Raw genomic sequence first — 14,523 nt, 5'->3', positions numbered from 1 at the left:
TTGTCCATTTATGCTTTTCTTTACATCCTAATGCAATAACAAGCAGACCATATTTGTCAGTCCTCACAACAATCCAAACACAACACGTAGGCTAATAGTTAGTAGAGAATATATAATAGAATAAGGATATCATTCAAATTATAGGAATAAGCCAATCAAAGTTCATATGTACAGTATAACAGAGTGGTAGCGAGGACCATCAAGCCGTGTGTTCAGAACAGATGTCTAAGGACAGCCTCACAATAGTCTTTCAAAAGTTTCAGCGGAAGATGTCTCAAAAGCCTCAAAAGGACGGTGTCTCCGGAATGATACTACTGTTTCGCAATAGTCTTCATTAGCTGGAAATAAGATACAAGGAATACAACCGATGAATGATAACAAAACTGAGCTACCTGCATACACATTGTAAAATAAAGCAGAATATGCAAAACAGAATATATATAAAAAAGGTACATACCCGATATTTTTCAACAGAATATGTAAGTAAGATTGCAGGCCAAAGAAATAAGCTTCTCTCAGGGGGAAAAACAGCAACAGCAAACAGAGGGAGAGGTGGGTTTATATATTAGCATGCACATGGGTTAAATTTCCACTTTCATTTTTTTTGGGGTGGGGGGAATCGCTTGGATCTCTTTTCTGTGGCCATCCGTAATGTTACAAAACAGTGAGCAAGCTTTTGAGTCCTCCAGAACTCTTCACCAGGCTGGGTGTTCAGCAGAGCTCAAGGGCAGGGAGGGGGGAGGGAGAGACAGAAGAAATACACCTTGGTACTGAAGCTATAATGGCCACAAGAAGAATGGCAAACCAAGTTGATGGACTATGCCGAAATGGCAGAATTAACTGGGAAGCTTAGAAATCAAGAAGACAAAAACTTTAATAAGGAATGGGAAAAGTTTATAATTTATTTATGAGACCACAGTAAGCAGGTGGAAACGTTGGCAGGATTTTAACCATACTTGTAAAGTAATGGAAAGTATGCATAATTTAGAAGGATTTAAAAAATTGGATAAGTATTGATATGCCGTTGTAAATAATACCGTTAGGACCCATGGAAGGGATAGGGGGAAGTCAGGAGATTCAGAGTAATCTTGATATTTGGATTCGGAACGGTTTTTTGTTGTATGTTTATGCTTTTTAAAATCAAAGAAAAGAAGAAGAAGAAGCTATAATGGTCACATACACACCATATATTCAAAGCATGTTTAAAACACACGGCACCTCCATGAATTCTGGGAACTGTAGTTTGTTATGGGTGCTGGGAATTGCAGCTCAGTTGTGGTTAAACTACAGTTCCTGGGATTCGGGGGGGGGGAGGCATGTGTGCTTCAAATGCAATGTGTCAATATGGCCATGCCTGCATTGGTCAAAAGTTTATTTTGTTGTATGGTCTTAGAAATGTTTCACGAATGGTTATTTCAACCCGTGACCTGTGGACTGGGCTTTAGAAACCCACCAAAAACATACCTGCTCTGCAGTTAGATCAGAGCTTGTATGTTTTGAAAGTGTATCTTTTAACCCAGCCATGAAGAAGAAGAGGAGGAGATTGGATTTGATATCCTGCTTTATCACTACTCTAAGGAGTCTCAAAGTGGCCAACCATCTCCTTTCCCTTCCTCCCCCAAAACAAACACTCTGTGAGGCGAGTGAGGCTGAGAGACTTCAGAGAAGTGTGACTAGCCCAAAGTCACTCAGCAGCTGCATGTGGAGGAGCGGGGAAGCAAACCCAGTTCACCAGATTACAAGTCTACCGCTTTTAACCACTATACCACACTAGCTCCCCTTCGGAGGGAAAACCAACTAAACCAGAAGGTTGAGCCATTGGACCAGCTGGAGGGACCCCCCACCCAAAAAAAAAAAAAAACCAACCCATTGGAGATGATAAAGTTACGTTAGTGAAGCATGAAATCTTCTCCTAAGGAGCAGCATGAAGAATTGGGATTGAAGGTTCCCAATGGAATACTCAATTTTCAGCTCTTGCCTCCTCAGTGCCTTTATGCAAAACGAGTTAAGTCACACAAACCAGTGTTTCCAGGGTTATAGCATTTGGGGGGGAGGTGTTCTGGGGTTCTTACAAAGGAAAATAAAGATAAAGTTTGCAGGTAGTTTCTGCTCGGTTGGGGAACATTTCTGAGAAGTCCCCACCACCACCACCCAAAAATGTTTTTGTTATCATTTGCAAACTTCTATACTTCTGCCTGTAGAATCTCCAGTGTGATTTCCTGTTTTGCTTCCAAACAGATTAATTACTAAACCGCTAGTTTGCTATTAGAGGGAATGATATGCAGCAGAGCTTTCCAAACTTTTCATGTTGGTGACACGCTTTTTAGACATGCATCATTTCGCGACACAGTAATTCAGAGCAAACCAGAGGTTAAGCTAACCCCTTTCCAGCCCCGGAAGGAGCACGGGGAGCGTTCGTGCGACACACCTACACACTGCAACCGACACACTAGTGTGTTGTGACACACAGTTTGGAAAGATATACAGATAATAGCTATGGTGGCAATGGAAGTTTAGTAAAATGGGCACAGCAGATCACTGAAGCTGCAATCTGAAGATTCAAGATTTTGTAATAGTAATGCGTTAAGTGAACAGGATGGTCTCTGATCGAGTTTCGATATTTTTCCCCAAAATCAACTTCAGTATGAAAACCATCCACACACAGAGCTGCGCCTCAGTTTATTTATTATTTCCACTTACTTCATTTATTTCCCACCTTTTTCTCCAAAGAGCTCAAGGTGGGTCTTGTGGGATGTGAAACACAAGAGCAGTCAAGTACAACATTTCTAGAGTGAACATGTTTAGACATGGGGAGGGATGTTTGTGCAGCCAGCAAGTAAACTTCCTGTTTCCCTCTGGGCTGGGACAGATTTCCTCTACATGTGACTAGAGGTGTGTGTGGCCTCACCTGTGCAAGTAATGATAAAAGCATAGGGCAGGGCAGCCATCTCTCTCTTCCATCTTTCTTTCACCACATGCATCGAAGAAGCAACATCTACTGAGTGAAAGATGCCCTCTTGGCTCCCAGCCAAGAGAGGACAAAGGGACTGTCTTCTTATAAGATAGATTCCAAATGTATGTTACTTCATTAAGCTTAAGTCTGCCTTCTGGGATCTGATTGTGAACAGAATGTGAGTAAACTCTTTTTATACTTTTGTAAAAGACTATGTCGTCTCTTCTATTTTATGAGGGAATAAGGGGAAATTACCAAAATAGTTATTATAGAGGCTTTAGCGAGCCTGAGCAAACGCTGCCGTTGCAAACTTAAAATAAAGGGGAATGTATTACTCTGCTGAAATTGGAGAACTTGTTAACACAAGTTGGATAAGGATATAATCAGACAATATATCCTCTCCTGCATCCCTGAACATTCCCACAGTTCTCCCCTTCCTCAGTTAATCCCCACAATGACCCCAATGAGGTAGGTTAGGGCTGAGGGGCAGTGACTGGCCCAAAATCTTCCAGTGAGCTGCATGACCAAGTGGGGATTTGAACCCGAGTCTCCCAGGTCCTAGCTTGACATTCTAATGACTACAAAGGGTGAGGCCATTGTGAGTATTGTGCCACCCATGGGGTTCTGCTTGCATAGTTCCTGCAACAATGAGGGCTAGAAACACTAAAAGTCAAGATTCCCAAAAGTTGTCATGTGCAAACTGGCAGATTCCACGCCAGTTGCCAAATTCTGTGTGTGCAGAAGCATGGAAAACCACCAAGTGTTGAGAGTTATCACTAACAGCCAAACTTACTTACTTACTTTTCCTTTAATCAAAATGTGTTTCTTTTTGTCTTTCACCCGGTACTTTTTATGTCGTATTTATCTCTGCTTTGTTTCTCCAGGACAGCTGGTCACTCTATTTTTATAAAGTATTAATATGCTACCAGTGATATTTGTGTACCCAGATCTTCTTCTTTTTTTGGTTTTACCTTTAGATGTTCAACAGCATGAATACTCTTATTTTTTATTTAAAACTAATTTGGAGTTCTTACTCTCCAAGGGGCTTCTAATCACCAAAAAGAGCCGGAGGCTAAAAATGATTGACAGGAAAACGTAGCAGCTTCTGAAAAGTAAATTGGCTATTTGACAGAGCGGTATACAAAGGAAAATGCTAAATGATTATTATTTATGAGCTATTAGGGGAAATGCTATTAGCATCTGTTTCCCACATGGGCAAAAACACCTGTCAGACATCAGGAAACTATAAAATGACGCACAGTTAAATAGTTACTTTGTTTTAAAAAGCCATTAAAATTGAATGTCAGCGAAAACTTAGGCAAACATTTGTCTTCAAACAACTTTTAATCTTGAGCTTCAAAACAGAGCAACCTACCACATTTTAATTTCAGGAGGCGCAGAGGAGAAAAGATGTTTGATGGCACACTCCAGTACACAACAAATACCCGATGAAAGGGAAACAGTGGCATCCCTTCCCAGAATTTCATAAACAGAAGGAAAGAGCAAGGTCAGACCTTGGAAGGATGTTTCTGTATGGACCAGCCAAGAAGTGAACATGTCAAACGATAAATGACCCTTCAGATAACTCAACTAATCTCAGAAACATCATGGCCAGACATTGGAGAGACCTGTCAGGAGTAAGCATGGACCATTGGTACCAAATAGTATGGGAAACAGCCTTATTAGAAAAATTAACCAATAAACTGAGACTGACACGGGGACAAATGGAAGAATCATAGAATCATAGAATAGAATCATAGAATCATAGAATCATAGAGTTGGAAGAGACCACAAGGGCCATCGAGTCCAACCCCCTGCCAAGCAGGAAACACCATCAGAGCACTCCTGACATATGGTCGGAACTACGACGGTATCTGATCGTCTTCGAACCTCCGACTTTCGTTCTTGATTAATGAAAACATTCTTGGCAAATGCTTTCGCTCTGGTTCGTCTTGCGCCGGTCCAAGAATTTCACCTCTAGCGGCACAATACGAATGCCCCTGGCCGTCCCTCTTAATCATGGTCCCAGTTCCGAAAACCAACAAAATAGAACCGGAGTCCTATTCCATTATTCCTAGCTGGAGTATTCCGGCGACCAGCCTGCTTTGAACACTCTAATTTTTTCAAAGTAAACGCTTCGGACCCCCGGGACACTCAGTTAAGAGCATCGAGGGAGCGCCGAGAGGCAGGGGCTGGGACAGGCGGTAGCTCGCCTCACGGCGGACCGCGAGCTTGATCCCAAGATCCAACTACGAGCTTTTTAACTGCAGCAACTTTAAGATACGCTATTGGAGCTGGAATTACCGCGGCTGCTGGCACCAGACTTGCCCTCCAATGGACGCCTTCACCCTGGTATGGCTCCCCTTTATCACATACACAGCCCAACAAGACAACGACAAGAATCCACCAACAGCATACGAATCAATCTGGCTAACCTGATCCAAAAATGCCCACCCATCCCACTCACACACGAAAACAAAGTCCACCACAGTCAATCACAAATGAACAACCACACCCTAGGCCAACCCCAACCTCTCTCACCACCAAAGGAACACAAGCGAATAGCAACGAGAACCTACACAAGCGACGCTGACACAAAACTCCACACATACATTAAGTAAAATAGAAACATTGCCACCCGACCCCACCCCCACTCAAGATGGCCCCCTCCACCTCTTTCCCCAGTGTGGTGTAGTGGTTAAGAGCGGTGGTCTCGTAATCTGGTGAACCGGGTTGGCTTCTCCGCTCCTCTACATGCAGCTGCTGGGTGACCTTGGGCCAGTCACACTTCTCTGAAGTCTCAGCCTCCCTCACCTCACAGAGTGTTTGTTGTGGGGGACGAAGGAAAAGGAAATGGTTAGCCGCTTTGAAACTCTTTAGGGTAGTGATAAAGCGGGATATCAAATCCAAAAAACCCCTCTTTTCTTCCTAATGTAACACTAATGTCTCAACAAGTGAAACTGATTTGTAGAAAATGTAACTTGAAAAAGAGACATTGCACATACTTTTGTAAATCAAGAAATCTTTATTTAAAAAAACGTTTTAAAAAAGGACCCTTCAGATCCCTATGGTTCCCTTTCTACTTTCTGGCGCACCTCAGTCTCTATGGTCAACTGAACACAAGAAGTTACTTTCTCCTGAGCCAGACCATGGGTCCATCTAGCTCAGAAGGTCTACACTGACTGGCCTTGGTGCCTCCAAGCTTTTCAAGGAGGGGACATTCCCAGTCGTACCTGGAGATGCCAGGGATTAAAGCATAGCTGTCAACTTTTCCCTTTTCTTGCGTGGAATCCTATTCGGAATAAGGGAATTTCCCTTAAAAAAAGGGAAATGTTGACAGCTATGGATTAAACCCGAGACCTTCTCCTTGCAAAGGAGAGGTGCTCTACTGCTGAGCAAAGACCCTTTCCAAATACAGAAGGAGGAAGTTGCCTTCTGCATTGTCTCCTCCAACTGCAGGATTGAAGATGACGATAATACCTGGGAGCTTCCATGTGCAAATCAAGGGATGTTCTACTTAAGAGCTGAGTCGAAATTTCCTGAAAGATATTTTCACACCCTCCAATGCCTCACGGCAAAATCTGGGACACGGCCTTCCCGGATTCCATCTTCTTGTTTTGTTTTGTTTTCTCTCGAGAGAACCGCGGCCGTTTTGGACACACTGATCTCACACGATTGCGCACTGCGATTCCACCCTGAAAAAGCATGGGGGGGATCACAGCAGTGGCGTAGCGTGGGGGGTCCAGGGGGGGGGGCCGGCCGCACCGGGCGCAACATCTGGGGGTTAGGGCAAATCCACGGGTTAGGGGGCGCAAATCCATGGGTTAGGGGGCGCAAATTACTTGCCTTGCCCCGGGTGCTGACAACCCATGCTACGCCACTGGATCACAGCATGAAATTGTGAAGATCACGGCATCCAAAATGGCCACCATTCTCACATGAGGAAAAAACAGGATGCCCCAGTTTTCTGGGACACTTGCATAATATGTGCTTTGGGGGAGGGGGCCCCTCAGATTTCTCTTTTTCTCACCCTCTAGAAAAAGAAGAGCAAGTTGCAAAGGTTGTGGGATACTAGATCTGGTGGTTTGTGTCTAGAATCACTGTTCTGTAGAGTTGGAAGGGATCCCAAGGATCATTTAGTCCAACCCCTGGCGATGCAGGATCCACAGCTAGGGGGCAAAATCCACAGCTAGGGTGCAGCAGCAACAAAATAAACTTTGGAATAGGGGGAATAAAGAAGCTTTTCTATTGCCGCTGGTAAAAGATAGCCTCACCCCAATAAACTATCTGAGAATTTCTTCTCCCTCTGGAGAGATTCTGGTGACAGGCTCCCCTCAGTTTCTTGGGCTCCAAATAAAGTGATGGATTTTGAGAGGCCATCTGCACCCTGCTGCAGAAGCCCTCAGCTATGGCACTCTCCCAAACATCTTGTGGAACTATCCCATGCACAGAGCCCACCAGCAGGAAATGTCTGGTGAGTTGAGAGATGCCACACAGAAAGACACAGCAAACGTGGTGCCCTAGAGGTGTTGTGAACCACAACTCCACAGCACCTCAGCTTTCACCGCCATATCCAGAGCAATGCCCACTGGAATCAGGAGGACTTAAATACTATTACTTAAATACACCTGGCTTGAGAGCAGTACATGTGAAAAGGATCTAGGAGTCTTGGTTGACCACAAACTTGACATGAGCCAACAGTGTGACGCGGCAGCTAAAAAAGCCAATGCAATTCTGGGCTGCATCAATAGGAGTATAGCATCTAGATCAAGGGAAGTAATAGTGCCACTGTATTCTGCTCTGGTCAGACCTCACCTGGAGTACTGTGTCCAGTTCTGGGCACCACAGTTCAAGAAGGACACTGACAAACTGGAACGTGTCCAGAGGAGGGCAACCAGAATGGTCAAAGGCCTGGAAACAATGCCTTATGAGGAACGGCTAAGGGAGCTGGGCATGTTTAGCCTGGAGAAGAGGAGGTTAAGGGGTGATATGATAGCCATGTTCAAATATATAAAAGGATGTCACATAGAGGAGGGAGAAAGGTTGTTTTCTGCTGCTCCAGAGAAGCGGACACGGAGCAATGGATCCAAACTACAAGAAAGAAGATTCCACCTAAACATTAGGAAGAACTTCCTGACAGTAAGAGCTGTTCGACAGTGGAATTTGCTGCCAAGGAGTGTGGTGGAGTCTCCTTCTTTGGAGGTCTTTAAGCAGAGGCTTGACAACCATATGTCAGGAGTGCTCTGATGGTGTTTCCTGCTTGGCAGGGGGTTGGACTCGATGGCCCTTGTGGTCTCTTCCAACTCTATGATTCTATGATTCTATTCTATGATTCTATTATCTTGTGCTCCACCCGATTCTTCGCTCCCAACCACCCGACATTATCCTTCGTGTTAAATTCCACCGGCAGCATCCGAAATGGCCTTTTTTTACACAAGGAGAAACCCATTGCAACACCAGTAAAAATGCCAAGGAATTACAACATAAAATATTGCCTGTCGACTAAAATTATTTAGTGTTATTAACACTGATTGCCATTGATGGATACAGCGAGTGATTCATGCCTCTGTGTGTGTGCTCCTCCCCCCACAGCTTCTGCAGCAAAGTTTAAGCTTTAAATGAAGTGCTCTTTCCTTTTTCCCCCCTTGCCTTGTTGTCTTAAAGGGACAGTGATAGACAACATTGACTGGTAGCTGTTGTCACCAGCAAGTAAGCCCATGGGATGGGGAGAGACTTGACGGGTGTGTGTGTCTTTTAACCCACAGCTGGCCCTGCACACTTGCTTTGCAAATTTAGGAGACATTGATCGTTCTGCCCGGACGCTGAGGTCCAGCGCCGAGGGCCTTCTGGCGGTTCCCTCGCTGCGAGAAGCCAAGTTACAGGAAACTAGGCAGAGGGCCTTCTCGGTAGTGGCACCTGCCCTGTGGAATGCCCTCCCACCAGATGTCAAAGAGAACAACAACTACCAGACTTTTAGAAGACATCTGAAGGCAGCCCTGTTTAGGGAAGCGTTTAATATTTAATAGATTATTGTATTTTAATATTCTGTTGAAAGCCGCCCAGAGTGGCTGGGGAAACTCAGCCAGATGGGTGGGATATAATTTATTATTATTATTATTATTATTATTATTATTATTATTATTATTATTATTGATGGACCACAGCATTGCTTGTGGGGAGGGAAGTTTTAAAATGTGGCAGTAAATGACTGAAGCCAGCCCACTTCTGGGTTGCACACACTGAGCTAACATCTGCACATGGCCGGGCATCTTCTGCTCTCTCCGTCGTTTTACAAAAACAGAAAGCACAAGCAAGAAGGCACCCAATGTTCTGCTATGCCTGTGCGTCACTGGGAAAGAGTGGAGGTGCTGGGCAAACTATCTACTGTGAAATCTTGTCCATTGTATCTGCTTTGCATGCAAAAAGTCCCTATTTCATTTTTTATATAGATATAATTTTTATTAATTTTCAAACATAATAATTATCATACATTTCACCAAATTTCACATCTTATACAATATTTTTTGGACTTCCATCAGCACCTCTGCTGACCTTCCATTTTTATAATTTCTTCAGCATTACTTAAATTCATATTGCCTTTAATTATCATAACTAAGATCATCCTTTTCGTTCAATAATGCAATATTTCCAATTATTCCCCTTACAAAACTTCCTGCAAACCTACAAATGTAATCTGGTCATCACAACTACTTTTCAAATAGTCTGTAAATTTACGCCAATCTTCTGTGTATCTCTGGTCCCGCCGGTTTCAAATTCTTCCCGTTAGTTTCTCTAGTTCTGCATAGTCCATCAATTTCATCCTCCAATCTTCTTTCGTTGGTAATTCTTCTTGCTTCCATTTTGTGCCAATAATATTCTTGCTGCCGTCATTGCGTATCAAAACAACTTACAGTCATTTCTATTTATATCATCCCCTACAATGCCTAGTAAAAATGCTTCTGGTTTTTTAATGAACGTATATTTCAACATTTTTTTCATCTCATTATATATCATTTCCCAGAAGTTTTTCACCTTTTTACATTCCCACCACATGTGATAAAAAGTTCCTTCTTTTTCTTTGCATTTCCAACATTTATTGCTTACCTTATACATTTTAGCCAGTTTAATAGGTGTAATATACCATCCATAAAACATTTTCATCACATTTTCTTTTAAGGCATTGCATGCAGTAAATTTTAAACCTTCCTTCCACAGTTTTACCCAGTCATTCAGCTATATATTATACCCAAAATCTTGACTTTTGGCAAAAAGTCCCTATTTCTATCCCTGACATTTCCAGTTAAAAGGGTTAGGTAGCAGGTGAGATGAAGGATTCTTGACATGAGATGCTGGATACCCGCTGCCAGTCAGAGTTGAGGATACAAGGCCAAATGGACGAACAGTCCGGTCTGGTATAAGGCAGCTCTGTTATTTGCATCCCCACAGATAGCAGCAGCTGCTGCCTCCACCTCGTCCAGCTCCCGCTGCTCCAAAGTCAGAAGTCCCGTGGGCAAAGGGTTTGGTTTGCCACACTTGTCTCTCACTTGATCTGCTGTTTTCCCTTTCAGATGAAGCACTTCATTCATTTAGTCCAACTCCCATTTGGAATGCGGCTTCCTTTTCATGCCTTCCCATCAAGGACACCAGGGGAGTAAGGCTTAAAATCAAAACAGAAAGAGGGCATGGTGAGCTTGAAGCAGCTCGTTTGTTTTAACAAACAAATAAGATCCTTTAAAGAGAAAGAGAGAGAAAAAAAACAGAGTGCAATTTAAATGCAATTAGATGGTTTGTCGATCGCTTGCATTATTATTATTTGCTCCCATTAAGGATTTTGCACATCAGCCTTAAGAAAGATCTTTGTCTCTATACTATTTTGAGCTTCTGTTTTGTTTTAAATATATATGTGGTCAATATGCATGTGAGATATAACACAGGGAATTATTTGAATGTTGCTACCTACAAATGTCCCCTTCATGGATCACTGACTTGCCGTGGCGAAGGGGCTTGAAGAACTCAGAGAAGCTATGAACTATGCCGAGCAGGGCACCCAAGATGAACAGGTCATAGTGGAGAGTTTTGACCAAACGTGATCCACCTGGAGGAGGAACCGGCAAGCCACTCCAGTATCCCTGCCAAGAAAACTCCATGGACAAAGACAACAGGCATATAAAAGTTATGACGCTGGGAGATGAGCCCCTCAGGTCGGAAGGCGTCCAACATGCTACTGGGGAAGAGCGGAGGACAAGTACAAGTAGATCCAGAGCTGATGAAGCGGCTGGGCTAAAGCCGAAAGGACGTTCAGTTGCGGATATGCCTGGAAGCGAAAGGAAAGTCCAATGCTGTAAAGAAAAATATTGCATAGGAACCTGGAATGTAAGAACCATGAACCTGGGTAAGTTGGATGTGGTCAAAAATGAGATGGCAAGAATAAATATTGACATCCTGGGCATCAGTGAACTAAAATGGACAGGAATGGGCGAATTCAGTTCGGATGACCATCATATCTACTACTGTGGGCAAGAAACCCGGAAAAGAAATGGAGTGGCCCTCATAGTCAACAAAAGAGTGGCGAAAGCTGTACTGGGATGCAATCTCAAAAATGATAGAATGATCTCGATACGAATCCAAGGCAGACCTTTTAACATAACAGTAATCCAAGTTTATGCACCAACTACTGGTGCTGAAGAAACTGAAATTGACCAATTCTATGAAGACTTACAACACCTTATAGAAGCGACACCAAAGAAGGATGTTCTTCTCATTATAGGGGATTGGAATGCTAAAGTAGGGAATCAAGAGATAAAAGGAACAACGGGCAAGTTTGGCCTTGGAGAGCAAAATGAAGCAGGGCAAAGGCTAATAGAGTTCTGTCAAGAGAACAAGCTGGTCATCACAAACACGCTTTTCCAACAACACAAGAGACGACTCTACACGTGGACATCACCAGATGGGCAGCATCGAAATCAGATTGATTATATTCTCTGCAGCCAAAGATGGAGAAGCTCAATACAGTCAGCAAAAACAAGACCTGGAGCTGACTGTGGCTCGGATCATCAGCTTCTTATAGCAAAATTCAAGCTTAAACTGAAGAAAGTAGGAAAAACCACTGGGCCGGTAAGATACAATCTAAATCAAATCCCTTATGAATACACAGTGGAAGTGAGGAACAGGTTTAAGGATTTAGATTTGCTAGACAGAGTGCCTGAAGAACTATGGATGGAGGCTCGCAACATTATACAGGAGGCAGCAACGAAAACCATCCCAATGAAAAGGAAATGCAAGAAAGCAAAGTGGCTGTCCAATGAGGCCTTACAAATAGCGGGGGAGAGAAGGCAAGCAAAATGCGAGGGAGATAGAGAAAGATACAGGAAATTGAATGCAGATTTCCAAAAAATAGCAAGGAGAGATAAGAAGGCCTTCTTAAACGAGCAATGCAAAGAAATAGAGGAAAACAACAGAATGGGAAGAACCAGAGATCTGTTCAAGAAAATTGGAGATATGAAAGGAACATTTCATTCAAAGATTGCCATAATAAAGGACAAAAGTGGTAAGGACCTAACAGAAGCAGAAGACATCAAGAAGAGGTGGCAAGAATACACAGAGGAATTATACCAGAAAGAAATGGATGCCTCGTACACCCCATGTAGTGGGGTTGCTGACCTTGAGCCAGACATCCTGGAGAGTGAAGTCAAATGGGCCTTAGAAAGCACTGCAAATAACAAGGCCAGTGGAAGTGATGGTATTCCAGCTGAACTATTTAAAATTTTAAAAGATGATGCTGTTAAGGTGCTACACTCAATATGCCAGCAAGTTTGGAAAACTCAGCAGTGGCCAGAGGATTGGAGAAGATCAGTCTACATTCCAATCCCAAGGAAGGGCAGTGCTAAAGAATGCTCCAACTACCGCACAATTGCACTTATTTCACACGCTAGCAAGGTTATGCTTAAAATTCTACAAGGAAGGCTCAAGCAGTATGTGGACCGAGAACTCCCAGAAGCGCAAGCTGGATTTAGAAGAGGCAGAGGAACCAGAGACCAAATTGCAAACATGCGCTGGATTATGGAGAAAGCCAGAGAGTTCCAGAAAGACATCTACTTCTGCTTCATTGACTATGCAAAAGCCTTTGACTGTGTTGACCACAGCAAACTATGGCAAGTTCTTAAAGAAATGGGAGTGCCTGATCACCTCATCTGTCTCCTGAGAAATCTCTATGTGGGACAAGAAGCTACAGTTAGAACTGGATATGGAACAACTGATTGGTTCAAAATTAGGAAAGGCGTACGACAAGGCTGTATATTGTCTCCCTGGTTATTTAACTTATATGCAGAATTCATCATGCGAAAGGCTGGGCTGGATGAATCCCTAGCCGGAATTAAGATTGCTGGAAGAAATATCAACAACCTCAGATATGCAGATGACACAACCTTGATGGCAGAAAGTGAGGAGGAATTAAAGAACCTTTTATTGAGGGTAAAAGAGGAGAGCGCAAAATATGGTCTGAAGCTCAACATCAAAAAAACGAAGATCATGGCCACTGGTCCCATCACCTCCTGGCAAATAGAAGGAGAAGAAATGGAGGCAGTGAGAAATTTTACTTTCTTGGGTTCCATGATCACTGCAGATGGTGACAGCAGCCATGAAATTAAGAGACGCCTGCTTCTTGGGAGGAAAGCAATGACCAACCTAGACAGCATCTTAAAAAGTAGAGACATCACCTTGCCAACAAAGGTCCGTATAGTTAAAGCCATGGTTTTCCCAGTAGTGATGTATGGAAGTGAGAGCTGGACCATAAAGAAGGCTGATCGTCGAAGAATTGATGCTTTTGAATTATGGTGCTGGAGGAGACTCTTGAGAGTCCCATGGACTGCAAGAAGATCAAACCTATCCATTCTTAAGGAAATCAGCCCTGAGTGCTCACTGGAAGGACAGATCGTGAAGCTGAGGCTCCAATACTTTGGCCACCTCATGAGAAGAGAAGACTCCCTGGAAAAGACCCTGATGTTGGGAAAGATGGAGGGCACAAGGAGAAGGGGACGACAGAGGACGAGATGGTTGGATAGTGTCTTCGAAGCTACAAACATGAGTCTGACTAAACTGCGGGAGGCAGTGGAAGACAGAAGTGCCTGGCGTGCTCTGGTCCATGGGGTCACGAAGAGTCGGACACGACTAAACGACTAAACAACAACAACACCTACAAATGTGGCACTAACTCCTTCTAATAGCAAACTCAGGTGGTGATGTGCTGATGCTTTGGGGAGTGAAATATACTCGGAGTCGAGAGTGGATTTCATGCTCTTTATTCAGCTCATAGTGGTGAGGAGGAATGGAAATTCCCCCAGAATGTCTGCCTTATATACATTATTTATACAACGAGCCCCACATGATTGGCTAATTCTGGGATTCTCCTGTAGGCCAATCAGGTTGCGGATTCACTTCCACCTGGAGTTGGATTGGGTGGCTCCTGCAGACCAATCAGACTGCTCTGCTTTGGATCCTATTGTTCAAGGACCAATCAGACTGCTGCATTCTGAATCCTATTCAACTCAGTGCATAACATGGAGGGACATAAA

The sequence above is a fragment of the Podarcis filfolensis genome (genome assembly GCF_964270895.1).
Source record: "Podarcis filfolensis genome assembly, chromosome: 6".
In the NCBI taxonomy this organism is placed as follows: Eukaryota; Metazoa; Chordata; class Lepidosauria; order Squamata; family Lacertidae; genus Podarcis; species Podarcis filfolensis.
Note: the sequence above shows the minus strand (reverse complement) of the source record.